Genomic DNA, 26,920 nt, shown 5'->3' on the forward strand with positions numbered 1-26,920 from the left:
GATACACTGTGCAGGATACAATGACACTTTTAGACCTCTACTGTTGATGTGAAATCCAAGATCCACTGCCTTTAGACAGATTCTGGTCGGACGGCAGGCACGGCAGTAGCTCTAGAGCATGCCTATCGTGCAGTCACAGCACCAAGGCCCACAAAGGCAGACAAGAACTTGTGCTAAACCTGTGCAGCAGCAGTGCCTGATGCAGAGCTCAGTTTGTCCCTTGTAGCAGGGGTCCCCAAGCCAGCTGGGTGGTGCTTCAGGGTGGAAGCATCAAATAGCAGTGCTATCTGCTACCACTGGAACAAAGGCTCAGTCCTCCATCTCACAATGCCTGCAGAACCATGGATCAGAAGGAAGCACACTGCAGACAAAAACCTGCTGTGGCAAGACAAGAAGTTGCCTTGGATTCAGCATTCTGGCTGGGAAACCTGAAACTCAAGGAAGAGGAAAGGCAGAGTTATGGTTGATGACATGGTCTGAAATGATAATAGGTGAATTCCCTGATGTCAGAAAAATTATGCATCTTCACACCAGGAGGAGGCAGAACAAATGTCTCTGAACCACTGTTACTTTACATTGCCAGAGACACCATGAAATTGAGTCCTTCTCCTTAGATGACAGCATGGGGTGCACAATTCTGTGTGCTGTGTCCTGTCACTGCAGGAGATGAGACTGCAAGCTACGCAGATGAGTTTCTCCAGGTGCATAATCTTACCTCCCAAGAATAAAATTGATGGGAATGAGGACATTCATCCATGTAATAAAATAGAGGCTAACAAGGAGACTGAAAATCCAGCTTCAGGCAGAGAACAATATTTCAGGTAGATATTTAAAGTTTATCATTAAGAAACTGAGATTAGTGCATTATAATGTGTAGTAGTAGGCATGCTTTAAGAATAAGGCTCACCACCAGGATCGGGTGTTTGCCTGATTCCATGAAGATCTGTAGTCCTCTATGCATTTGAATATGCACTGTACATTCTCATTTCTATGGAAGATCACCTGTCTTTCTCTTCCTTAGGATTTCATGTCTTTATGTACATTCTTGCTATATAAAGAATCCACAATAATGTTACCAATGAAATTGTCTATGAATAATACATCACTGCATCGCATATAGTCAAGGATTTCTTGAGGGATAATGAAAACTACTAGTTCTTACTGGGTGTTCAGGCCAGGCAGTACATTGCTTACTAATTTATTTTAATCTTTGTTAAATAAAATATTCAATTAATTAATCTCTAGTGTCATACATCATACAGAACCAGAGCAAAAGAGCATCTGGAATGTATCCATAGCCCACAGCTCAGCTCTGCTGCAGCAAGGGGATGCTGAGGACACTTTGGAATTCTGAGGTGGAAGGCAGGAATTGCTGTGTTGCCGCTGAAGATGAATAGATCACACGGACACAGGTCGAGGTGTAGTGAAAGGAAGAGAAAGTTTAATTTTTCCTCCCAGGATTTACAGGCTTCTGCCCACGGCCAGGGATTGGATGGTCAGGATAACACTTTCTCACTGCACTGGCCATGAGAGATGCCCATCACAAGATGTGTAACAGAAAGAATGTACACATATCTATGTTTACAGTTACTGTTCTGATAAAGTCTTTAGAAAACCATGTCAGCAAGCTCAGAAGCTGAGTTTTCAGGGTGACATTGCTGCTCACCTTCCAGCCTGATACTCATAAAACCTGAGCTTCATGAGGACTGCAGATCCTGTAATAGCCACTCTTGTGCCCACAGTCAAAGAAAATAAGAGAACAGGCCCAGCCAGCCAGATCTTCACAGGCAGTGGGGTGTGTTCAAACTGGGGAATACCCAAAATGATTCAAGAAAGTGGTAGTTGCTAGCTGTGGATCCCACCCCAAGTTTTTCCAGGATTATTCTTCTCAACACTTGCTATGACAAGATGTGTCAGTGAATGACTGCACTGAATGCTTGAATATTTAGACTACTTTCATTTCAGTCTGTTTATGCTCAAGCACTTAACCTATCACAATCTGCAAAACAGGAAACTCTCACTGTCTAGTGAGTGCATCAAGCCAGACAGGCAAAGAGTAAAGTATATTTCCAAAATACAATACTCCAAGGTGCAAGAGGAATTGCTGAGCAGAAAACAACAAAATGAGTCTGATTTGGAGGTTTTATTATCATTTTCAAAAGTAAGTACATACAGGAAAACCTGCTGATAGCACAGCAATAGAGTTATAAAATTCTCAAATTTTAACTGCTAAATGTCAGAAAATATTGAGAATTTTCCACTATAACACTTGGGAAACAAAATGCTACCGAACCAAACAATCTCATCTTACTCCTCCAGGAAAAACTGACACACTGATATAGTAATCCAGTGATTACCAGACTGAAAACTGGCAAGACTTGTCTATACTCTTCACATGCTATTTTATTTGCTTACAAAGCACCAGCTTGTTTTGTTATAAAATATTAAATTTTAAGCAATGTTACCTTGTTTCAAACATACCCAGATGACACACTTTTGCCTTACACCCTTCACCAACAGTAGAGATGGCTAGAGTGGCAAAATCTTCTGACAACCAAAGTAAATTATATGCTGATAAAAATCAGAGAGGAAAATTTAAGTTTCAGTTTTTGCAGTTTTTTCTTTCTCTGCTCTCTCCTTTTCATCATTTCAAAAGTGGATTGAGATAAGAGATAAAAACTAAAAACAAGGCACAAGTCTCAGGGGGAAAACCCCCAAAACGTTTCATCCTGTTCTAAATGAAAATGTTGCATTTTGCTTAATTCTAAACCAACAGTTTTCAATTCATTTCATCAAAGAAACAGGAATAAAGCATGACAAAACCTGAAACTCTTTTTTTTTCATGATCCTCATATTTTTTTTTTCCTTGACAGCTCAACCCACTTTTTCAGGAGACCCTAGTAAGAGCTGCATTTACCTTTTTGTAACTGAATAAACTAATTTGGTGCCTTCAGCTCCTTCAAATGCATTCTCATGTGAACCATCCATAAAATGTGCTTACAGGGGACCTAGAGGTGAATGCTTAGTGCTGGTCCTGGAGTGACTCACTTTGGATTCAGTGCCACCTGACGTCAACACACACAGGAATTGCTCAGGAGTTGCATCCACTTCAAAGTGGACTTCTGGAGAATCCAGTAACTCAAAGACAGAGATGGACTGCACAGACTGAGGCATTTTTTGGGAAACTTTTATGGGAAAGAGGAAGGTATATAACTTGGTTAGTCAAACAGCAAAGGGTTATCTCCTTAAGAGCAAAGGGGAAGCAGGAAGGGAACTATACATCCAATAGGATGGTATGCAGGCACCTGAGGCTTGGCACTGCTGGGTTAATAGCTAGATTCAATCTTAGAGGTGTTTTCCAGCCTAAATGATTTTATGATTTTGAAGATACAGGAAGTGCTTGCAAGTGTATTTTGCTGTAGCTCAAAACAAAACCAAACAAAAGAAAACAAAACCCATAAAGCAAACAGACAAAACCATTAAGTAGAACAGAAAATTAATGCCTCAAATAATGAACTCCGAAGCAGCAGTGAGTTCAGCAGGAGTGGGGTGATATACAGGATTTCATGCATGTGAGGAAGGATGATGATCTTTTTTAACAAATGCAAAGGACAACCTCTAAGTTAGCAACTTGCCAAGCACTGTCTGCCTGGGAGAATAACAGAAACCACTTCTAACATTTATTTTTTTTTCTGCAGACAGACTCTGTGATTCAGGGGAGGAAGGGAAGATCAGCAACCAGAAAACCTTCACGCTCATCTGCTCTATTTCCATTTCACATTATTATTCCTTTTTTGTATTGCAGAGTGCATGCAATCTCATTCCCTGGGAATATGAAACCTGCAGTCACTCTTTCTTAAAAGATGAGTTTCTAAACAGTCCAATCTCACTGCCTTTCTTTATGGATATAATCTCCATTTCTCTAGGTATTGTCTGTCTTCCCAAAATCTCATCTGTACTTTTAAATCCCAATAGGTTTTGTCACGAAGTTGTGAGTTTACCAAAACTTTCAGCTTCCTGTGATAATCTCTTGGCTCTCTGGACAACTGGCCACTGTGCAAGTCCAAAACCAGCTATCCCTAATACATTAAGAGGGACTTCCTTTGGCTTGTGACACTAATGTTGACAAATAAATGCAGGTGGTTTGCTTCAGACTGTTATCCACAAATCCCACAACTTCCCTCAGAAATTTGATCCTTCCTGTGTAAGCCTGAAGCTTGGCATGGCTACTGATACAGCATAAGAATATCAGGGTCTTAAACACTGAATCTAAATCAGATGTTTTTAAGCCAAAGTAAAGCAACTGTAGCATCAGCAATGATCTATCTGTTTCATCCTTTCTTCCTCGGACGCTTTTTCAGAATCCTGAGTAAAAAGACTCAGTTTTCCCGTTCTGCAGGTGGAGAAGCTGGAGTGAACTGAAGAGGATGTGCCTTGCCCCTGACCAAAGGACAAGCGAGGAGTTAAGCTGAGATCAGCACTGGGTATTCTGTGCTCCAGCCTAGCCTGCCACCTCGGGCAGACTGCACTAACACTCCAGAGAAATGTAAAAGTACATTCAATCCAGTAAATCTTTCTGGGGTGGCACTGTGGAAGTGCACTGATGGAAGCCCACTGGACAGATCAGTGCTTCCTGAAGGAAGCTTTTTTTGCCTGATACAGCTCCTCAGGAATACATATCCATGAGAAATTGATTTGAATGCTTTCCAAGGAAGTGTGGCACTGCCTGGCTATACACATTTCAGCATGGCCCTTTTGCTGTCATCTTCTGAATCAATTTCTTTCACTTGCTGCCAACGCAGCATATTAGTTTTTAAGTTGCCTTCTCACTGAATGAGATATGGCAAACCTGTGAATTTTATTGGTTATAAGAAAGCTTTGAGAGGGAGAAGAGTAGAAAGAAATATCAAAGCTAGACTTCAGACCATATATTGCTTTTTCTATCAAAAGCAAGGGGGAAAAATTCATTCTTTATCTTGTAATGTGATTCATGGCTCTTTCCATAAGGCATTGATAATGTAATTCATTAATTTGGCATTGGTAGTCTTCACCATTTTCTTTGTATATATTTCACTAGTATGTGCCTGTCCACACTTGCAAAGGTGTCCTGCCTTGAATATGTCAGCACAAGTGCAAACCTAAAGCAGCTGCATAGAATATGGATGTTCTTGTGAAGGAAAATTGCCTGACATTAGCAGATAAAGCTAGCCAGAAATCCAAGGAGATGAATTCAGAGATCTGGGGTAACTTATTAACTCATTGCCTTCTTCTTATGAAGCCTCAGTTTTAAAGGAAAAAAGTGACTACTCCAATAGTTTCTTTTCTAGACCCCAAAGCACCAAGTTTGCATGGATTGTGTTACAGATATTAGATCTTGAGACAGCAAGCAAAAAGAAAAATATAAACTAATAGACCACTCTCAGAGCACTTAATGGAGAAGGCAAAAATCATTGCCTTGTTTTTGAACCACAGCCAGGTACAAAAGTCCAAATACAGAAAAATGAGTCATTGTCTAACAGCTAAGGCAGACCACACATTTCAATGTTGTATCCAGTGGCCTTAAGATACATTCTTTGGAGGTGTAAAATTGCTATCAGGAAAAAAATTAGCAAGCACCAGACTTACACTTCTCTTACAGGAAATGTTAAAATATTAGCTGATAGAGCACCTGAGTGAAGTAGCTTATCACCATGAAGTCAAGTTGCTCTACAGTGGTGAAAGATCATTCCAGCCTATAAAATTGTCCAATAGAAAATAACAGGTTCAAACTATGTGCCTCCACAACCCTACAAGTTTAACTGATTATGATTCCTAAAATGAAGTATCTAGGTTGGAGTTTCAAAGGTTGGAAGACATTCAGGCACACATTTTCAATCAACTTTCAGTGGGAAGAATTTGACACAGTTTTGCTTTGATTCTGCTTTAAAAAAACAACCTGTACTTCACATTTTGGGCGATCAGGCTTGACTCTTGATACAACAGTCAGTCTCGATATCCTGAGCACAAACAGCCCTGGAGACCTATAAATGTCATTTGATGAGATTTTTTCCATTTATGTGGCAAACAAGAATTTTAACACAGGCAGGGAAATGTTTGTCTTGCATTGCCTTCTTTACTGACCAGTGACTCGTGGCTGATATTAACTGCAGTGGATCATAACCTAAACTTTTATATTTTAAAATGCTTTGAATATGCACAATGATTTGTAAATGCCAAAAAGCACTGTTCTGTTTTAACAGTACTGAGCCTTATTCATGCACAACTGAATCAATCTATAATCACTTGGACACAAAAGCACTCTGTTTTGAAGACTCAAATTTTCACAATAATGTACCTAATTTCTAGCTAATTTTAGCATATTAATTTACCTTTCTCTTGAAACAATTCATGCCTGACAGATAAACAAAAAATCTCTCTCACATAAACTTATTGAGAAAATGTACTGTGACAAAAATACTGTAGTGTCTAATGGCAGGTATTTGAGGCTTACCTTTATCTGCCAGGATTATCATCAGCATATATCCAATATCCATACAGTGTTCCTAAGCACTGCAGTTTCTGTATAGCGTGTCTTAAACTTCTTTGAGCTGTTCATAATGGACCAAGTAAATATTACAGGACATAAAACAACCCCCAAAGCAAATAGTGTTTTGGGAGAGGTAACTTTATCATTCTTAAGTGACCTACATTCACTGCTGGGAAAGCACTGCCATCAGGTAGCAGTTATGGTGTTAACTGATGTGGATTTAACATCTCCACTGTTTTTGCAACTGCCTGTAGTACATTCCCTGCTGTTCTTCATTTTCCTCCCATTGCATCACCTGCTTGCTCACCTGCCACACACTGCTGGGATCCTAGGCCAGGAGGAGGGGAATGCTTTTCCCCTGCATGGCTCCAGCTGCTCTGAAACCCTGGCACCTGCTGGGGCTCCTCCAGAGGCTGCAGCACCCACAGAGTGTAGATGGCAATAGCACTGCTGCCTCCTATCTCGGCATTGAGAACAGCTTGAGTCAAATCCATGAAGAACAACAGGGCTGCTCTGTGAACACCGATTAAAACACCTGCAGGATCTTGCTTTTTGTTTCCCTATGAGGCCTCCAGACTGAGGCAATTAGCAGCAGGTTTTAGTGACTCATGAAGCATCAATGTAAAGCTCTTCTTCAGAGTCTTGTAATCAGGACAAGCTAAGCTACTCTGAATTGTACATGTACTACTAACTCTACAGAGACTGTACCAGACCAGTACTAGCATTCATTTCCATCTTTATTAAGCTCAGATATTTTAAGTCTCCTTATATTTTATTTTGGTTTTTTTCCCTACCTGATTTAACTCACTTTTGATCTGTACTGTGCAAGCAACCCCGAGCCCTGCAGCCCAGGTACTGGGGGCATCTGGTTTGCAATCAGTTCCATACTGTCTTTATTGAGCTATGGAGGGTATGAACATACCTAAAAGGGAGAGAAATCAGCTCACAATTTTACATTACTGCAGCTGGTTCTGAGCCCACGCAGGTGTCTGGCCCATGTAGGTGTACCCTGGGGGAGGTTACTTGGTTAATGCTACTCTTATATGAGATTTCCTGTTCCTACAGACAGCTTCTGTCAAGGATTCTCCTTGCTGCAAAGATTCATAGTTTAAACAGAGAAGGCTCTAAATATTAATTTCTGAAGGTGATACTTATGAAGTCAAACCATTTTTCATGGTAGAGCCCCAAACAAATGATTATCTGTCAATAAATCTATCATGCATGACATCCGTGCTCCCATGGGGTCGGCCCCACAGTCAACAAACAAAAGGTTCTTTTAATGATTCACCATTGCCTAAAGGGAAGGAGAAAAGAAAGCATCATTTTTTTCTTGAAATGCAGGTTGACAGACCTACACTGATGAGACATTTACATCCAGAGGATATTTTCCTTATGCAGCAACACAGCTTGTTTCTAACATTCTCTTTCTATTGGCAAATGGCAGAGAACAGCCTAAATCTAAATCAAGTGCACCAGAGCTGAGGGGCATAAATCACTGATTGTCCTTAAGTTTAAGCTAGACAACAGAAACATTCCTCAGTAATCTGTGACATCTGATAAACTAAAACTGTAGAGAATCATTAAAAAAGCCCAAAAGTGACAATTCCCCATCCAGGTAGTTTCAAAGAGGACTTGAAACTTTTTTTCCCCCTTCTATGGCCTCTTGTGGACAGAAGAACACACAAGTTGTTCCACAGGCAGTGCCAGAACCTGACAGAGAAGCCCAAAGTGGGTCCAAGCTCCTGTGCAGCTGAGTGCCCAGAGCTGGAGCTCACATGCACTGCTGTCTTCCAGAAATGAGAATTCACCACAACAGACTGGAAAGCGCTTGGGGACTCAGAATTTGATGTTCTGTTCTATCACGCCTCTTCTCCATCATTCCTACACCAGTGGTCACACCAGCATACACACAGGGGACATTGCAGCAGAGGACAGGGTCTGCAGAGCTCTACAAACTGAGCCAGGCTTTATCATGTGGAAATACACTCACATCTTAATATACAGCTTTCAGAATTTATTACAACTGAAAAAACACACACATTACAGCTAGAACAAAAGAAACCAAAACAACAACCAAACCAAACCCAACCAACCAAAAAACCCCTCAAAAAAACAAACAACCCACTCAAAAAAACAAAATAAAAGAAAAAAAAAAATCACCCATTCCAGTCTAACAGGCCCCACTGGTGAATAATGCCAAGCACAAGTTGCACTGCTGAAGATAAATGAGCTAGATTACCTAGAGAATATCTCATCCAGCTGAGCAAAGGGTGGTAAATGGTGTATGAATATGCATAAAGCCAAGTGACAGAAGCACATACTCATTTTCATAAAAGGAAAAAGTAATAGGATAATGTTATACCCAGGCTTTCTAACACAGCTCAAATTAAAGGTGGAATTTCAGTCTATCATTATTTCCATTATACTCTTTTATTTGGAAGGGTTAAGAACTCGGCTATTAAAATACATTCTTAGATGAAATTTCACAGGTAGAGCATTTCAGCATGAAAAATCAGCATTATATATCAGGAAGAGAAATTGTTTGTAATTTTTACATAAGAATTGAGCACAAAAATTTTCCAACTTTTCCATTTCTTTTCAATTAAAGTGTCAGATGTCTTTGTTTGTAATAAAGCTCTTAATGAATAAGCTATCAGCATATAATGAAGTGCACACCAGGGCAGACACTTCAATTATCACACATGTTAAAAATATTATTTCTCCTCTACTACATGAATTCCTTAGTTATTCCAAGTTTCAGGAGGCAAGATGGAAAATAAAAAAAAACAAACCAAGAAACCACCACCAGAAGATACAAAGATGTGTTCTCTGACCTGAAGATGAAGATTATGGCATCTGTTGTTTTTGCTCCTGACAGAACCCGGGCGCCTGGGAAAGTCTGGAGACAGGAAAAAATTGGAAGAGCCCTGCACCTAATTTATTTAAAGCCAGGTATCATCTCTTACATCTCTCTCAGCACAAAGGTATTTCTACAGCTTCAGACTTCACATAGGTGTTCAAACCCTCTCATAGCAACAGCTACCACTGAACTTAAACCAAACTCAGTCTGCACAGCACTGGGTGCTCATCAGAGCTGCAGGGAGGGTGCTGACACCTGCAGAGAAAGTGCCCACCATGTGGAAGTGACAAAGTGAGAGGACTGCCTGGGAAGTTTGTTTCCAAATGTTGGATCAGCTTTAAAAATGATCCTTGATGATCTGACCTAGTACAATGTTGCTTTTTCAGTTAAACAGCGGGAAATATTATAAAATACTTCTACTATATCTTAAGATTAAAAAATCCTTTGATCTGCTTATACTGCTATATTCCAGACTATTCAAGTGAGAGCAATAACGACAAATTTCGTTTCAGCAGGATCTCTTTAATTAGTCTGCAATGAGATTTGCCCTGTTAGAGGTTTATAGCAAATTTTGTGGAAAATGTTCTAAGCAATTCTATTTAGTCTTACTCCATCCCATACAAATACCCCATAAAATATTTTAAAAGCCTGCCATTATAGGAATGTGCTGCTCAGTGAGTCATAATACTGAGCTGGTAGTTCTTTCACTCAGGAGAAATGCTGCCCAAACCATCACCATTCATAATTTACACAGGAAAGAAAAAGGCATGTCTCCATCAGCAAGGTGCAATCTGTTAATTTAATGTGAGCTCATCCAGCTGAGCCCATTTGACCAGTCCTGTAGGTTGCAGGAGGTCCTGATGCCCAGCTTGTTTGCACAGTCTCCAAAGATCACACTGGGAACCCCTTGCAGGTAGGGGAAACAAAGCCAGGAGAGGTGAAATGGCATGTCAGAGGTACCCAGCTCGTTTTTGTGTAGATTCTGGAAGGTCAAGTCTAGCAATGATTAACAAGATGAGCTTTCTCTAATTAAAGGCTTCTGTGAGAACGGTAGGAGCAGCAAAACACAGCCTGAGCTCTTAAATCTAAGGATGCTTTGTGTTATGGCTATTGCTGTGGCTCCATGCTGGTTTAGTCTCCAGTCTGAGAGTGAGTGGTGTTGGACCTGTCATGTTTATTGGTGGGAAGCTAATACCATGTGGGTGGTGAAGAGCAGCAGAGACAGCAGCAGGAAAAAGAAGGATAAGACTTTCAAAAAGCAATGTATGGTGTAGCGTATGTGAAATTCAGGCCACTGATTTCAAAATATAAACTCAGGTTTTAAAATCTCCCCAACAGACATTCTCTGCTTCTTGAAAAGCAAAGTGACTGTTAAGCCTCCCAGTGGTTATTTAATTTTCTTGCAGCCTTGCCTTAAACTAGAGCAGTAAGAACTAAACTGCCAATTCATGATTCTTGAGCCATTGTGTTATGCCAAACTCTCCTTTGTGTTCCCAAGCAGGACAGTCCCATTTTCCAGTGGAAACAGCACTTAAGCATCTGACGACCTAGTTTGGCTCCACAGACATATGTTTGCTTCAAAGCAGAAATATTTATTTCTCAGTTGTTATGATAGCTTGAAATGATGTCTCTAGCAATCAGGAGGAATTGGGAGTGACTGCAAGTGTATCTGGACCTCATATCCTAAAAATAAACTCCTTTATGCACCCTGATACTCAGCACAGAGATAACAAGGAGCCATTCCCAGGAACAGCGCTGTAGGATGAGCTGTACCAGGCAATTTAGCACAGAAGGGCGCCTACAGATCACAGCCTGGGGTGCAGGAAAAGAGGAGTCCCAACAGGGGAAAAAAGCATGGGAAAGTGTTGCAGTGTGTTTCTTGTTAATGGTATGTTCTGTTATTGTCCAAGTTGATGGTTTGGTCCAAATGAGACCCTCCCACCCCACGTTGTCAATCTACCCCGAGTCTCCTGTCAATCTGTCTTAGGCCCACCCCATGCTTGGAATTCCACTTCGGAAATCACCTAAACTTCGACAATTGATTAGTCCATGTGACCCAACTTTCCCCCCCACCTCCCTCACTGGAGGATGATTCTCTGAATCCTGCCTTTTACCCTCCCCAGGATATCTCTGATTAGCTGATGCTTTGTACCCTCCCTTTGAGCTGCCTCCCTATTTCAGCTGTTGCATGCTCGCATTTTCTGTCTTTTGCCCCCAAGATTCCCCAGAGCAATAAATCCTCTATTATCCCATGCAAAAGACCTCCCTCTCGTCCTTGTCTCCTCAGAGCACAGACTGACAGCCAAAAAGCTGTAGAGCAAGTGGTCCAGTCACACCTGGGGTCATCCTGCTCCTGGGGTGTGACCCACTCCTGTTGCAGGATGAAGTGATAGAGCCAGATCAGCTCCAGCCCAATGTGTTAGGAAAGCTGATGTCAAAAGTGCTTTATTTAAAAAAGTGCTTTATTTTTCCTTACAAAATGAGATAAGCAGCTACTTCCCACTCAAATGCTGAGGTCCATCAAAATCATAAGGATAGCTATATGTAGTACTTGGCTTTCTAGCAGCCACCTGAAAATAAATTTGCATACGATCAGGAAACAACTGGAAATCTACTTCATTATGTCAAATTACAGCAGCAAATGGAAACAGAGATAAAAAAATAAACCTCAGTGCATGAAGGAAGTCCTGGAGGACACATGAATTTGTCATTGTAGAAACAGAAGCAAAGGAGGGAGACTGAACAAACTTGGAGACAAGTGACGATCCAGGAAACAGTCTACCTTCCTAACCCTAAATGTAGATCCTGAAAATGAATCCTTAACACTAGATACCTCTTCTAGAGCATGAATTCTTGTTGGTAATCAATTTGGAGAAAAGAGCACTTAAATTAGTTCCAAGGTACAAAAAGGCTATCAAAACTGAGGTAAGATTAGAATCTAAATTTCAGCAGAACTCCTCTCTTAAAGAGCATAAGGACTAATCACACAGTAACATTTAAAAGATCCCACTGTGATATTCCCTGCCCTGAGGAAATCGGCTCCAGTGCTACATAAAAACTCTGCTGCACGTGTGCTGCAATCCTTATCACACAGAGGTGAGATGAATTTTTTCATCATCTGAATATAGTACAGTGTCTCCAAAAGCATACATGGATGGCACACTCAGTCACTGCTAATAAATGAGATTAAATAAAGTGGTTTGGCAGGACCTACTTCCTTTAAAGGATAGCTGAAAAACATATTTATCTGCATCGCAATTTCTCAGCAGTCATAAACCAAGCAAAAAGACATAACACAACCAAGCAGCCAGATTTAAAGGCCTCTATTTTAAAATGTTGTTGTTTTTTAACCCTGCTGTACTGTGAAGGTTGTCAAGGAGCTAACAAAACCTCAACAAGAAGAAATCTAATCCAAAAGGTAGCTGATTAAAGAAATATATTGTGGGTCACTTGAAAACTGGCAATGACAGTCTTTGACAGAAAAGATTCCAGAGAGAAGTCAAACTGTCTTATTTAAAGGCACAAGCACGTTGTAAATCACTTTCCTGAAAGTAGTGGCGAGTATTTGGCCTTAAGCCATTGCAGAAGAGCTACATTACAGCTCTTGTGAAACACACAAAATTCATTGCAGAGCTCCTAACTCTGAAACAAATAGTTTTTTAAGCCACAGCTCCTTCAAAATTATCTTTTCTATTACTTTGGACTCTCTTCAAAAGAATTTTAGACTTAAGCTCTTCATGCCCAAAATTTTGAGCAGAATCAAATGGAGTTTTCTGTCTCACCATAAATCTTCCTGAAGCACAGATTTCAAAGGAAAAATTCTGCAGCTTTATTACTAATCTGTCAGAACCACAGTGCCCAATACAAATGATCCTCCTTTTTAAAAGAACTGCAGATTTTTCTCTCTCAAAGAAGAAAAATACTCCCTTTTATGAATCTGCTCTCATATGCTATTGTTAGTACTCTGTGAAATCATAACAGATACCGAGAATGTTTATGCTTTTTCACAAGTGACAGTTTTTCAAAGCAGTGCTGAATATAACTCTATTCTTTTTCAAAGACCTTCCTCCTCCTTTCCTTTCTCCCTGTAAAAAATGAAAAAAATCAATTCTTGGAAAAATAGAAGGGCAAGGAGATTGTCAGAAACTTAATGTCATGAACATAATCAGTGCATATAATGAAGAAACTCACTGAATGATCTGAGAGAGCAAAGCTGAAGAAAATTTTTTTTCAAGCTATGATACCTAAAAAAGTCAACCTGATATTTAGAAAGACTTTTTTTTTTTTTGCAATAAATTTTTTGTGGCATTTCTGGAAATTTAGGAGATTTCAAGGTGATTTCAGACCTCAGGATTTATGAAGAATGAGGAAAATCAGTTGCCTGAAGATTTTCTTAATGACTGAAGTGTGGATACTCCTCCTGCAGGACTGATTCAGTGCTGGAAATGTGAATAACTCAAGAACCCCCTTACCTGGAGTGCCTTAAAGAACTCCAGTATTTCCCAAGCACACCAAGTTTAGCTGTATGGACTGTAAACCAGATGTATTATATTCAAGGTATATAATTAACCAGTTGTTTTTAAACATTGTCCTATAAATGGGAACCTATATAAGCAGCATTTAAAAATTGCTGTATGCACCATAAAATCTCTGTGAAGCCTTGCAAGTACAAAGATTTTAGAACTTTGTCTGTATGATGATGGGTGCTACTCTAGCACCAAGCACAGAGCCTTCCACTGCTCTCAGGAGTCTATAAACACGTTATAAGGAACAATGAGCAAAAAGGAGAAGTGTGAGAAGAAGAAACATGATGTGCAGCTATTTGTTTTAGAGCTAGACAGCAGGAACTGAGCAGAGAGCTGTGGTGGTCATGGTGAGGTGCTTCCCGTGCTTCTTTCCAAAGTCTCCATCCCTCCACAGCTGTGCTACTGAACCAAGTCTGTCCCAAGGCAAGGGCTGCACTATTTTGGATACTGACAGCTGAGTGCCATGTGACAGCAGGTGACAGATTTAGGAAGCTAACAAAAGCAAGTGGAGTTCCTGTCAAGTGGAACATTTGTCTCTTAAGCATTAACATGCATAGAAGCAATTTTATTTCACATCAGCCTTGCACTTCTGCTTGTTTTTTTTTAAGTGATTCAACAACTTAGCTGCTTACATGGCTGAAAAGAATTTTACAAACTAAAACCAGAGAGTAAAATAAACACGGAGCATGTTAAGAAAAGCACTGGTCCAGAATTGCCTATAAGTGAGGCAAAATTCTTCAAGATTCTGTGCAAGACCCTGTCAGAGTTGGAGCTAAAACTCAGCTCTCTTTGGCTGCACATCCCTCTATGTCTTCCCAGCATAACTGTGTCCCTGAGTGCAAGGTGGTTTCCTATCCAGTGATCCCGAGCAAACAGGGGGGCTGCACACTACTGAAAACTCTGCTGCAACCTGAAGTAGGTCTTAGGCCCTAATTCATATCCATCCACACTGTTGGAATATTTCACTGGATCTGAAGTTCATTCATTGCCATTTTCTTCCCAGAGGATGCCTTCAGTGCAGGGAGGAGAGCCAGCTGGGCACTGGGATGTTTCAGGTGGGTGAAGAAGAGGAGTAGCCTCGGTGACAAGGACACAAGTTGTTGTAATCAAGAGCAATGTTTTTAAATTTGTGTGCAACTGCATATGCTCATTGACTTTCTAATTGGCAATTGGAATTGTTGGCAGAAAGCAGCGCTCATCTTTGTGCAAACTGACATCTTTCTGTGGCATGGCCTTAGCCATTTCATTTGTCACATCACCAGAAGATGTACAGTTACAAAAAGAGCAGATGTCATTGGACAATTGCAACATCATTAATGGCATAAGTTTCTTTTGTGTGATGCTCTTGCATGTTGCTACTACCTCAAGTTAATAGAAAAAGAATCTAACACTCAAAGAGTGACATTTGGGTACTGATACATGGGAAGATCTATTTATTTTAGGTAATTAAAATAATTTCTTTATGACTATTTGAAATCAGCAGAAAACCACTATTTGGGAAGGTCTTATATCAACAGATGCAAACCTCCAATTACTTGTAGCATACCTATGCTCTTGTGCTGGGGAGAGAGAATTTATATGCCCATACTTGAAAATATAAAGCAAATTTTTTTTTTGTTTGTTTAGCTTCTCTAAGGTGACTTTTCCACCTCACGTCTGCTGGGAAAGGTCAATGCCAGTGCCCAGCCCCTGGTGAAAACAGATAAATGTTGAACTACAGCCAAGAGCTAGTACAGATATCCAGATATTCTGCTCTTCCTGTAATGAGGTCTCCTTTTCCATGTAAATACCACAAGAATTCCTTGTTGCCTGATGAAGAAATGCAGCAAGTAGTGGGAGGCTGAGGTGCCCATGGCCTCTGAGACCTACTAGTGACCCAGAGCTTGAAAGCCTATGATGTGTGCAGAGACCAGAGCAATTCCCAGGCCCTTTATAGCACACCTCTGGACTAAGGGATATTCAGGGCAGACAGATTAAGGCACACAAGTGGTGGTGGTGGTTACCTGCAGGAGCCTTCTCTCTAGGCATGGAATGAAGACAAGCTGTCAAGCATATTCGTAGCTAAATATTTGTAAGCTGAGAGAGGTTGTAAAGAAATGAGATACAGAGAAACAACACCCTCTTTTTCCATGGCTGCCCTGTTTCTTCCATGCCTTGGAAAGAAACAAGTCCAATCTGAAAACATTTTAAACTAGAAAAAGGCCTGAAGTAAAAGTTAGCATCAGAACACCACATCTAGACTAAACACCTTAGTTCAAAAGCAGCTAGATATTAATCTCTGTATCCATGTTTGCTCTCCTCCAAAATTCCAAAATTTGGATTTGACCTAAAGCAGAGACAAGTTCAGGACAGAAACTTGGATCTAAATTCAGGAACTCATTTAAGAACTTGGTCCTTGTACTTTAGAAAATTGAGGAAGAGATTTGAGCTGTCTGGTAACAGAGCACTGTGATCCTCTTTCACTGCGCTCTTTTTCTCCATTTCATCTTTTGAACTTTATGTGGTAACTCTTGAATTGTTCAACAGAGAAGAAAGAAATTCTCCTCCATGTTAACACCTAGTTAAACACTACTTATTGTAATTGCTTGGCAGTAGACCAAAGTATCTCCCTTAAAGTAATAATTTATGCTAATAGCTGTTGCTATTCAATATCCAAACACCACTTCAGGTGTGTGAGATGGTTCAAGTAGCTTATTGCAGCCTCAGCAGCCCTAGAGAGCCCCTTTGAAGCATTGCTTTCTCTACCCTGAACACTCACCAGCTAAAATCTAGAGTCCCCAAATGAAGGGAACAGTCAGAGCCTTACTCTCCCAGTGTCATCACATGCACAGAAATCCTAGGCTTGCCAGGACCATGCTGGATGTACACTCACACTGTGCCCAGCCAACACAGGGTGAACACATGGCTGAAGGCCTATGTGTGTCAAGGCTCAAATCATCAGCATTCAAGATGACCAGCAGTCCAGCACTTTCACAAATCAAATCACTGTGTAATGGTGGGACCCACCCAGGGTACAGCTAAGTTATGTTTTTGGGGCTTAATGGAGCTCAGGCTGGACCCAGAACTTCAGTAACACATATGAAGTAAATATGCTATTGACAGAGGTAGACTTTTGTGTCTCATCAGATGCTGCATCCAAAATATTTTGAATCAAATAATTAACAGATCAAATGATCAGTCCCTCAAAAACTTAAAACAGTAGCCAGGTTTCAAAACTGATGTGCACATCCAGGATCAAGAGGAACTACTTGCTCCTGAAGTTTCCTGAGAATTATGTTATTAAATACTCTGAGTTCTTCTAAATATTTGTCCACTTGCATTTGTATTGAAGACATAGCCTAAAAAACCCAAACAAACAGACTTTAGTAAAACATGTCCATATTTAATTATTTAGGTGAACATTATAACTGAGTGTAATGGAAATTCCTTTTTTTTCCCACCATTGATCCCAATTCATCAACAACACACAAGAGCCTAGACAGTAGAGAGCCAAACAAACCGGATTGCAATGCTTCCAACTCACTATTCTTGGACTACACTAAAATTTATTAATTAACATAGCAGTTCTCTCACCCACTTTGAACCAACCCCTGCTCCTAGAGTAAGCTGCTCTTCAGTAATTCTAAGAGCAGGGAAGAATGCTCTTCTGAACACTCTCAAAAACTTAAGAAGCATTTATGCTAATATCTAAAGGACATGCCTGCAAGCTGCCTCAAACCCAAAGTGTATTCTCCCCAGACAGCTTGCAAAAATTTCCACTCTCCACTGTGTCATCAAGCAGTGATCCTGTTTCTTGACTGGCAAAAAGGTGGTTTTGCCTGTGCAGATATATATTTTTTGTAGCTGAAATAAAAAAGCAAATATAGTTCTTAAAAATAGCTCTGTCAAAAATGGCTATGGGAGTGTTAGTATATACAAGAAGAGTACCAGAAACCTGGGCCAAACACATGCATCAAGGGAAAGCCTCACATTTTTTCACTGTCTGACTTTAGTGGGTTTTAGGGTTTCAGATTGGAACAATTTGCTTCTCCATCAGATAAAACGGAATCTCTCCAAGCAAAGGGCAAAGAGCTGCTTGTAGCTGCATTTCTTTCCAGTGATTATGGATGCCTCTCTTCCTTAGCCACTGATTCTACAGGGTCATAATTTTAATAGAAACACATATTTACTCAACTATGGCCCATGTGCTTTCATGTCTGAGCATATTTCCCTTTCCTCTTTCTAGTCAATATTTCTAAACTATGCTATTAACAAGAGCAGAAAATCCAGCAGGTACCCATTTTGTTTTCTTTAATAATAGATGATATCTATTTCAAAAAGATAAAGATATTTCCTTGCTCTGGGATGTGTTCTTTTCCTTCCAGATAAGCCACTATTTTGCACATTACATTTGCTGCCTTCCAGAAACAGCAGATAACACTGAAGAGATTTAATTAATATGTACCACAGCATGACCTCAATGGATAGAACATCTACCCTAAAGGAGCGGAGCTGTAGGAGGTAATTAGAGCACACCATGACATTTATTACTAATGCTCTTCCATTGACATTTGCTGTTGACAGGCTGCATATAAAGTTTTCCTCTGTTTGCACTGACTTACAATGATTTAGACCTCCCCCCATATGCAAGTGGGAATGCTTCTGCTGTTTACAGTAAATTAAAGCATAAGAGACAAAATCTTTGCCTTTTGAGAGCAACGAGCTAAACTCCCACCAACTTTCTGGACCCAGATTTCTTCCCCACACAGTGTATTATGTATAAGTGCTGCTAGTATGAAATTAATCCTTTCAGAAGGGGAGAAGTCCCATGTTCCTGTCCCTAGTCTCTTCTGCTGTGTAGATTTAAGAAAACAGTAACCTTTGAGTGTAAAACAGATAAGCAGAGACACAAAGAATCTGGATCATGAACCCACTTCTTCCAATCCCTCTCCAGGCCTACAAAACCTCTCTGCTACTGAGTTACATTACAGAGGGAATGTCTGAGTATTTTATTAGCATATGCATTTAGATAATGAAATGATCCTTTCAGGGTTTAAAACATACCTCAGAATTAGTAAAATTTGGTGAAAAGAAGAGAATAACTGGAAGGCAAACTCTACTGATATCAGTAGAAGTATCTAGAAACGCTGTGAAAGCCCTGGTAAAAAATTGATGAAGGTTACAGCATATGAAACTCTCAGTGTAGTAGAATGAAGCTGGAAGAATTTATTTTTTAAAAAGTCATTTCAACTGGGATGAAGCAGCCTGAATAACTGAGCTAATCTCACTCAGAAACGTTCATTTTCCCTTCTCTCTTGCAGCACAATAAAACTTAAAATAGAAAAAAAAAAATCTGTTTTGTTATAATGAACACACTCTGCTTTGGAGTGGCCTGTTCTCACCAGTAGACAATTATACCTGTAGCTGTTGGAGGACAGCTCTGCCACCCAAGGAAAGACTGAAAATTTGAATTTGTTATAGTGTTATGAGAAAAGAAAAGTAAGAAAAGTGGGTTCTTATAACACTGGAGGCAGTGCAGGTCAGGTACATATTCCAAATATCTCAGAAACTACAGAAATTAATTCCTATCATCTCATGCATACAATACCAAAGCCTATTCTTATGAAGTCTTCCACAATTAGAAAGTAGTTTATGTTACTGACTAATGGGAATGTAATGAGAGTTGTTACATCCCCCTTAAATTATATTCTGTCTCAGAATATAATCTATATGCGTTTCAAATTTAGTGGCTAAAAAAGATTTAGCAGCCTCATTGCCACATAATATTTATGCCTGTGAGAACACCCTGGAAGTTCTATTCAAATTATTTCCAGGCATCAATGTATTTAAAAAATACACTAATAGAAAGCAGCGAGGAGAGTACACACAAGTACGTTGTAATTAGAGATTATTTACTTCAAGTGAAGAAAAAACAAACACTTTCAGATAAAAATCAAAATAAAGCCATGTTTCTACTTAGGCACTTGCCACAGTATTTTCACATGAAAGGAAGCATTAAACTTCTTGGCACAAGCACCTGCTATTATTTGGCCAGAATTTATTATGCTAATTGCATTGACCTCATTAGCAGGCTGTGCACTGCTTACTGTCCACCCTGTAGTACTCTCCCACTCTTACTTATCTCACATTACAGTTACAGGGTTTGGGTCTTGGATATTTTTTGCTTGGAGTAGTTGCACAAGACCTTAGTCCCACAGCAGAGAAATAACAAGAATAACCAATAGTCAATTACAATTAGTTTTACTTTTGGTTAAAGTGAGAGAAAATTAACTACTGCACCCAGGGTGCTATTTGAGCAGGCTTTTGGGTTTGTTTTTAAAAACACAAAGGATTAAAAGACCCTGGAATCTCAGAATCTCATTTCTGGGTACAGAAAAGAGTTGCCTACAACTTACTGTGCTCTTTCCAACTACCTGAAGTGACTGACTGCTGTGAAAGATGGCCAGCAGGCAGAGGGCTTGTGAGAGCTGTGTGACCTGGGAAATTCAGGTAATTGAATTAAAGAAGCTGAATGAGGCTTGTTTGATCGGGTGCAGCCTTAGTCCAAAACTTGTTTATCTCCAGCCAGGTCAGAAAAAAGGCAGGGTGAACTCAAGTCTTCCAGCACCTGTCCCTGTCACTGTCCTTTCCTCATTAGCCCGTGACAAATGGCTGTACACAGAGCTGCTCCTTTCCTGTAGCCAGGCATGGCCACGGACTGGTAAATGCAAAAATGATATTCTGACATGATTCATCTTCTAGATTTTTTTTTTACCCATTTTCTCTACATGCCAGTCCAGTGTGGTGCATAAATTATGGGAAACTTCATGTCAAAATTGTGCAGCACCTCATGGTTAAAAGCTGCACAGTGGGTGGCTGTGCAGATATTCTTAACTGCACAACATTAAACCACTCATTGAAGTCGTAATCTGAAATCACCAAAAAGCCAAAAGCTACATTCTGAGCATATTCATTTCTTATTCAGTGACATAGCTACAGGAGTCAAAACACAGCAAAAGTAGATATTTTCCTAGGTTTCTTAAGAAGTTATGTGAAGAATGGGCTTATTACTCCTCTCCCCAACTAATAATATTTTTTAAGCACTTTGCTTAAACTATATATATATGTAATCAGGACACACCATGTACTCTGACAACCTTAGGACTATGAATATTACTGTCTTGGAAGTTAGAAGGGTCTAACTATTATGAAAAAATTAGAATTGTATCCTGATGCATATTCCCCTCACCACATTTGGTCTGAAAAAATGGTCACACATGCACTTCCCAGGAGTTTAACTCTGTAAGAGCTTGACAATATATTGCAATAAGACTCCAAGCAAAGAGGTATCTTATTAAATATCCTATTTGAGCAACACATTATAAGCCCTTGTAATAGGTCCTTGATGGACTATTTTGCAATCCTTTCACATACATATGTATATAGAGACCTTTCCTTCTCCAATTTTACCTCCCTTATTTCAGATTATGAATACATTTTGCAATTCATGTGTAAAACTACCACCAAAATTAAAGAATTTGTAGGCAGTGAGAAATCCTTTGAGTATCCTTAAGTTAGTTTCTGTTTATAGTCATGTCCTCCAATTCTGTCAGAAAGATCTGCAATGGTAAAAGACTTAAAAAAAGGCACTGCTCCATGGGAATACTCAGTCAAGTCAGATCAGCTGAAACTATAAAGACAACACATATAACTTACAGCGTGTTAAACCCAAGTGGTTAATATCCTGCTTTCAAAAAAGCAGTAACTCCATGAACATGACACTGTGCAATAGTTTCTAAGGGAGCCCATGTGGAAATGCAGATCAAATGCTGAGCACTTTAGAAAAATTTAAAGTCCAGTTCCTACATCAGCTTCAGTAAAAATATTTTGAGATTTCATCTCTATGATTTGTTTTGTTAGCCTTAAAAAAACCTGAATACATACACACACGCACACCACAAAATGTCATTTTATACCTCTTACACAGGGGAAAAGGTGGTGGATTTCCCTTCTAAATTAAGCAAACAGTACAGAAGCTGAATGAAAAGCAAGCAAGATATCCTAATTTCTAGTTTAAATTAGTATAAATGGCAAAAAATCCACAACCTAACCACAAAACAGACTCCATGTCTCCAGTGTTTCACTCTCTGCCAGCTCTGCAGGGCCCCCAATATGTTCTTCCTGGAAATACAAAGCTAATGCTTGTTCTGAAAATTCAGAATCAAGCTGATTATAGGTGGCTTGTCACTGTTTTTCTTCTTATTAGATTTCAACTAAATTCAATTACAAAGTGTTCTCCTTGCTGCCATGAGATGAATGGCAGGACGAAGATGAATGAACAGAACTGCTGAAACTGATTGATCCCAACATGCAGGCAGGTTGATTAAAGTGTCCAGAAGCAAAATGAGGAATAGTATTCATCTGTAACTACTGGTTGGGTCTTCAATTAAATGCTGTTTTCACCAAATGCCAAGAAACAGTGTGATTCCTGTTTAGCAGGAGCATGAGTGCAGCACCCAAACTGAAGCTTTATGAACTGAAAGAAAACTTATTTTTACATCAGTCTATCTCTACAGCTCCCTTTTCAGTGGCTACTTAGCTGCCACAAACATATACTTGGAAAGATTAAACAACCAAAAATGCCTGTTAATGTAAGGTAAAGTTAAATTAGAAACATACTGATGGACATGCAGCTCACAGGTGAACAAACACTGTTAACTGTTCCATGTTTGCAGAACATTCCTCTCTCTCCTACCATGGTAAAGTGGGGACATGTGAAAATACTCAATCACACATTCCCAAGTGGTTAGCTGTCTCTGGAAATATTTCCTAGTCTGGAAATACTGTGTCTTGGTGGTATTGATGGAGGTATTGATTAATGAGGAAAAAAAAATCAGATGCTTTCTGCATGTTGTGGCAAGAGCTCCTATAATCACTCTGAGCTAAAAGTTGAAAATTCAAATGCATCTTGATCCCCAGGTAGACTTGCTCAGACTCTGGCAGAGTGCAGAAAAGTTGATGAAAGGTGTTTGAGCACATCCTTAAGGGGACAGATAGATAAATCTCTACTCTTGTGAAAGCAGAATTTTCCATATGTAACCAAGGACTTGTTTTGTCTCTAACCCACGGGTGATCCATTCTCAGATGCTTTTACAAACAGTATCTATTTCACCTTGTTAGCTACACATTTGGTTCAAGTATTTCTAAAGCAAAGGCCAGATCTCAGCTGTCATCCTGGACTTTTAACTATTTTCTCTCAACCATCTGTGGTTTCTTCTGCAATGTTAACATGGTTTCTGGCACCATGTTGCCTTCTGAACCTGTGTCCAACTTCAAACTAATAAGTGTCCCTTTAGTTTCAGGCTGACAGGCCGTTTGTCTTGTCCTGGCACTCCATCCTGTTTGCTGAATAACACTTCAAATGTACTGGTACCTTCTCCCTGGATCTGTGCATTGCACTAGTGCTTGCACAGAGCAGGGCCATCTGTGCAGGGCTTGAGCTGTCTCAGGTTCTTTCAATACTACATTTTGCTAGGTTTTGTAGACTTGGCTGAAGTAATTTGCCAGGATCCATTTTCTGCATCTCCCCTGCCTTATGAAATCTCTAACAAAGCCAGTCTTAACTGCTCAGATCTATGTTGCACCTGCAGAGACAAACTGTGGCCAAACTAACTGAAATCTTTACAAACCTTCAAATACTTCAGAGGTTCTCTTTCTCTTAACTTACATTTGCTCTCTGCAGTTTGGGGTTAAAGTGTAGATGACATGTTCTCTTACACTTTGAATTTTCAATTACTGTTAACAGTGGTAAGGTTTTCTAAGCACACTGTGTTTCTATGCATTCCTTCCACTGCCACTCTGATTTGCTGTACAGAGATCACTGAGAGCCAAAGTCTCAAAGAAAGAATTTCTTCAATCTATGGTTCATTAATGGCTTGCTCTGCATGTAAGTACACTCCAAAGACAAAAATCAGCCCCAAAAAGCTCCTGGGAACGTTGATATTCAAAAGGTACAATTAATTTCAAGAAACCTTGTGGCACAGTCTCAAGAAGTAGTTATCTACCAGCTTTACCAGTGTAGCCCAAAATCTCAGTGCTCCATCCCCTCATCTCCCTGTGTTACTCCCCAACAACTGGCCTTCACAGCTCTTTACTCATTTCATTAATGCCTCCCAGCTGCCTTATCCTCCCTAACTCTGTACAAGATTAGGTTCTCAGCTGGCTGGGAGTTTGACATGGCCAGCAGTTGTAATGGTCCTTGGAAAGCTGCTCTCAAGTGAAGCTCTGAGTCAGAAGCAGCTGGTGAGTCCAGCATCCAGTGTCCTCCACACCTTACTAATGGGCTGGTGCCTTTCCACAGCAGGGTGGTGGGACTTCCAGGAAGCTGGTATCATGGAAAATCCCACCCAGCAACTTAGGTGTACAGTTCCCTTTTCCAACTCACACCAGAAATAAGCTGAATGACTCTCAGGCACACAGAAATTTTGATATGTGCCTTAGGAGTTCTGGAAATTTGGTGGCCCCAGACTTTCTCATCTGTGAATCAAACAACAGACTTTTGGATTCATTTTATGGAAATATTCCAGTCTTGATGAATTTCAAGGAATGAGGTCTGAAACAGAACAGATGTAGATATAGCCCAATTTCCAACTTCGTGCAGGGGCAGCATCCTGTCCCTTCCATCTCCTGCACCTGTAAGGCAGCATGGTGTCTGCTCATTTCCCAAACTACAGTTCTGCCTCCGCAAACAGGGAAATCACTCACAATACGAAAAATGCAAGTAAGTGCTCGTTCACATGGAACGAGTCCACTGATTTCCCTGCACACATTTATGTGCTCTGCCTGATGAAATGAAACACAGCATTAACAAAAGTGATGTTTAAATCAAACCATATATTCTATTAAAAGCAACTGTGGAGATGTTTCACTCCTCTTAAGGACTCTTTCCTGCACATGCATAGTGTCAAGAAGGGTATGGTCACAGGACTAAGAAACTTTTGCAAGAAGAATGCCATTAAAACCCCAGGATCACCTTCTGCAAGCAGTGGCAGTACTGCCACCAGGATCAGAGTCAAGCTCCTGAGCCACAGGTCTCAGTGAAGTACACACTCTTTTCCACATCCACCGTCTGGAGCCAGAAGCGGGAAGCAAACACCGCTGACACAGAAATGGCTACATATGGTGCTGAAGAAATAATTAGTGACTGTGCAGTGAGCACCCACAGAGCAGATGCAAGATGGTATTGGGTAGAGCAGGCATCAGCTAGGTGCAAATGATGACAGCTGGGGACTTCGTGCATGACGAGACAGCAGCACATGCAGATCTGGCCTCCTGGAGACCAAGGCAAGAGGGCACATGCTGAGCACTTCCACTATTCACACCAGATGTAATCTAATGAGATGTGAGGGTGGCCCTTCTTTTACAGCTGAAAGGATTGGCTTAAGACCAACCAGGAAAATCAAATACACGAGAAAATGATGGTCAGTCTTCTGGGAAGGTGGCAATGGGTGCCTGACCCTGTTCTTCTGGGATGAGGAAGAGAAGCTAGGGCATTCCCCTCTCTCATTTCAATCAGTGCTTGCACTTGAGCCTTCAGGAGAAACTCCCTGAAAAAGCAGTTTGAGATGATAGACAAGCTAAATCAGAGGAACATTAAATATGCAGGTGATATTTTGCTGATGCAGTAAGATCCCTCAGTCTCAGTTCACTCCTTTATTGGACCTTACAGCACAAACTTACCCAGTCTCTGGTTTTAAGATGAAGCAGAAGGAAAATAAGTTTTAATTGTGTGAAGACACTTTTCAACAAGGAACGAACATTAACACATCGTTCACGTTTTAGTATCCATACCAACTCTGGGTGAGACAAACTAATAAATGTGTTAAAACATGCAGGTTAGTTTTTTTTAAAGGATAAATTGCGTCACCAAAATTTTTCATTATGGAGTAGATAAGGCTTTGTCAATATAGTTAGCAGGAGAAAAGAAATTATATTCTGTATTTGTTTGGAGGAAAAAATATTATATTCTATATTTGTTTGCTCTGGAGATATCCAAGATATATCTTTCCAAGTATGATTCAGTTTGTGCAAATGATCTTTTGGGAAAAGAAGAAAATTGCAATATCCTTATATATCATGAATTATAGGATTCTCTATAAAAAAAGAGACTGTCATTGTTTCCAAATTTGTGAGCTTATGCAAGAATGAACACAGTTCTGTAGGAAATACATTTGCACCGTCAGTTGTTAGAGTCTTATTTGGGCAGAACTGGAATACATCCACCCAGGCACATCTGCCCTGCAGCACAGCAGTAACTTGAAGGCAACAGCAGCCACGAAAACTCTCACAAAACACGAAAAAAAATAGACAAAATAAGGACCTCCAGTTCAAATTGGTCTGTTCTCATTCAACACAGCCTCCAGTGAAATACACATAGAGGAAAGTTATAATATGGGGATCAATGAGATGAAAAGATGATGTATGAGAGAGAATTTATATACTTTGAGTCCAAGGAACTGATCAGCTTTCAAGAGCTGGAAAAAATCAGTTTAACTTGCTGAACAAATATTTCCAGAGAGGTAGATGTAGAAGAAATATCTGTGGATTAGACAGCCTGTCATATCGATAGGTCAAATGCAGCTAAAATAACTGAAGAGATTTAGCTGGGTGAGAGGCTGATTAGGGTTTTCTGACACCTAGCATATTAACAGAAAACATGGAGTCAATCTCCCTGAGCTTAGGACTAAAGTCTAGCCCAAGTCAGAAGTTTGTGGCCATGTTTTAAAATGGAGCTATTGACTTTTCCCTTCAAAATGGAATTTTCTATTTTTCCTCCCCAAATCAGACAGTTACAATGTCATTCAAAACAAATAAAATTATTTCTTGCTTAGATAGCAGAACAGGGAATTTGAAATTGGTGCTAATTATTTTTGAAATATATATTGCTTTGCAAACATTCAATTCCCGCCCCCCCCCCCATCCAAAACCAAGAAAAAATTCTGCCTCACAGAACAATAATTGAAATTTTTT

General features: G+C 40.0%; 1 long non-coding RNA gene across 2 annotated transcripts in view; it reads right to left on the bottom strand.

Moving 5' to 3' along the window:
* Nucleotides 1–26,920, bottom strand: part of LOC111928797 (uncharacterized) — a 92,257-nt gene that overhangs the window by 12,765 nt on the left and 52,572 nt on the right. The window contains exon 3 of one of the 2 annotated variants that reach the window (XR_015286790.1): nt 7,246–7,448. The exons of the other annotated variant lie outside the window; for it this stretch is intronic. This is a non-coding gene — a long non-coding RNA (uncharacterized LOC111928797). Of the gene's footprint in view, nt 1–7,245; nt 7,449–26,920 lie in introns of those variants that run through there. 2 annotated transcript variants of the gene reach the window in all.

This window comes from Cyanistes caeruleus, chromosome 5, assembly GCF_971803275.1.
Source record: "Cyanistes caeruleus chromosome 5, bCyaCae1.hap1.1, whole genome shotgun sequence".
NCBI classification, from domain to species: domain Eukaryota; kingdom Metazoa; phylum Chordata; class Aves; order Passeriformes; family Paridae; genus Cyanistes; species Cyanistes caeruleus.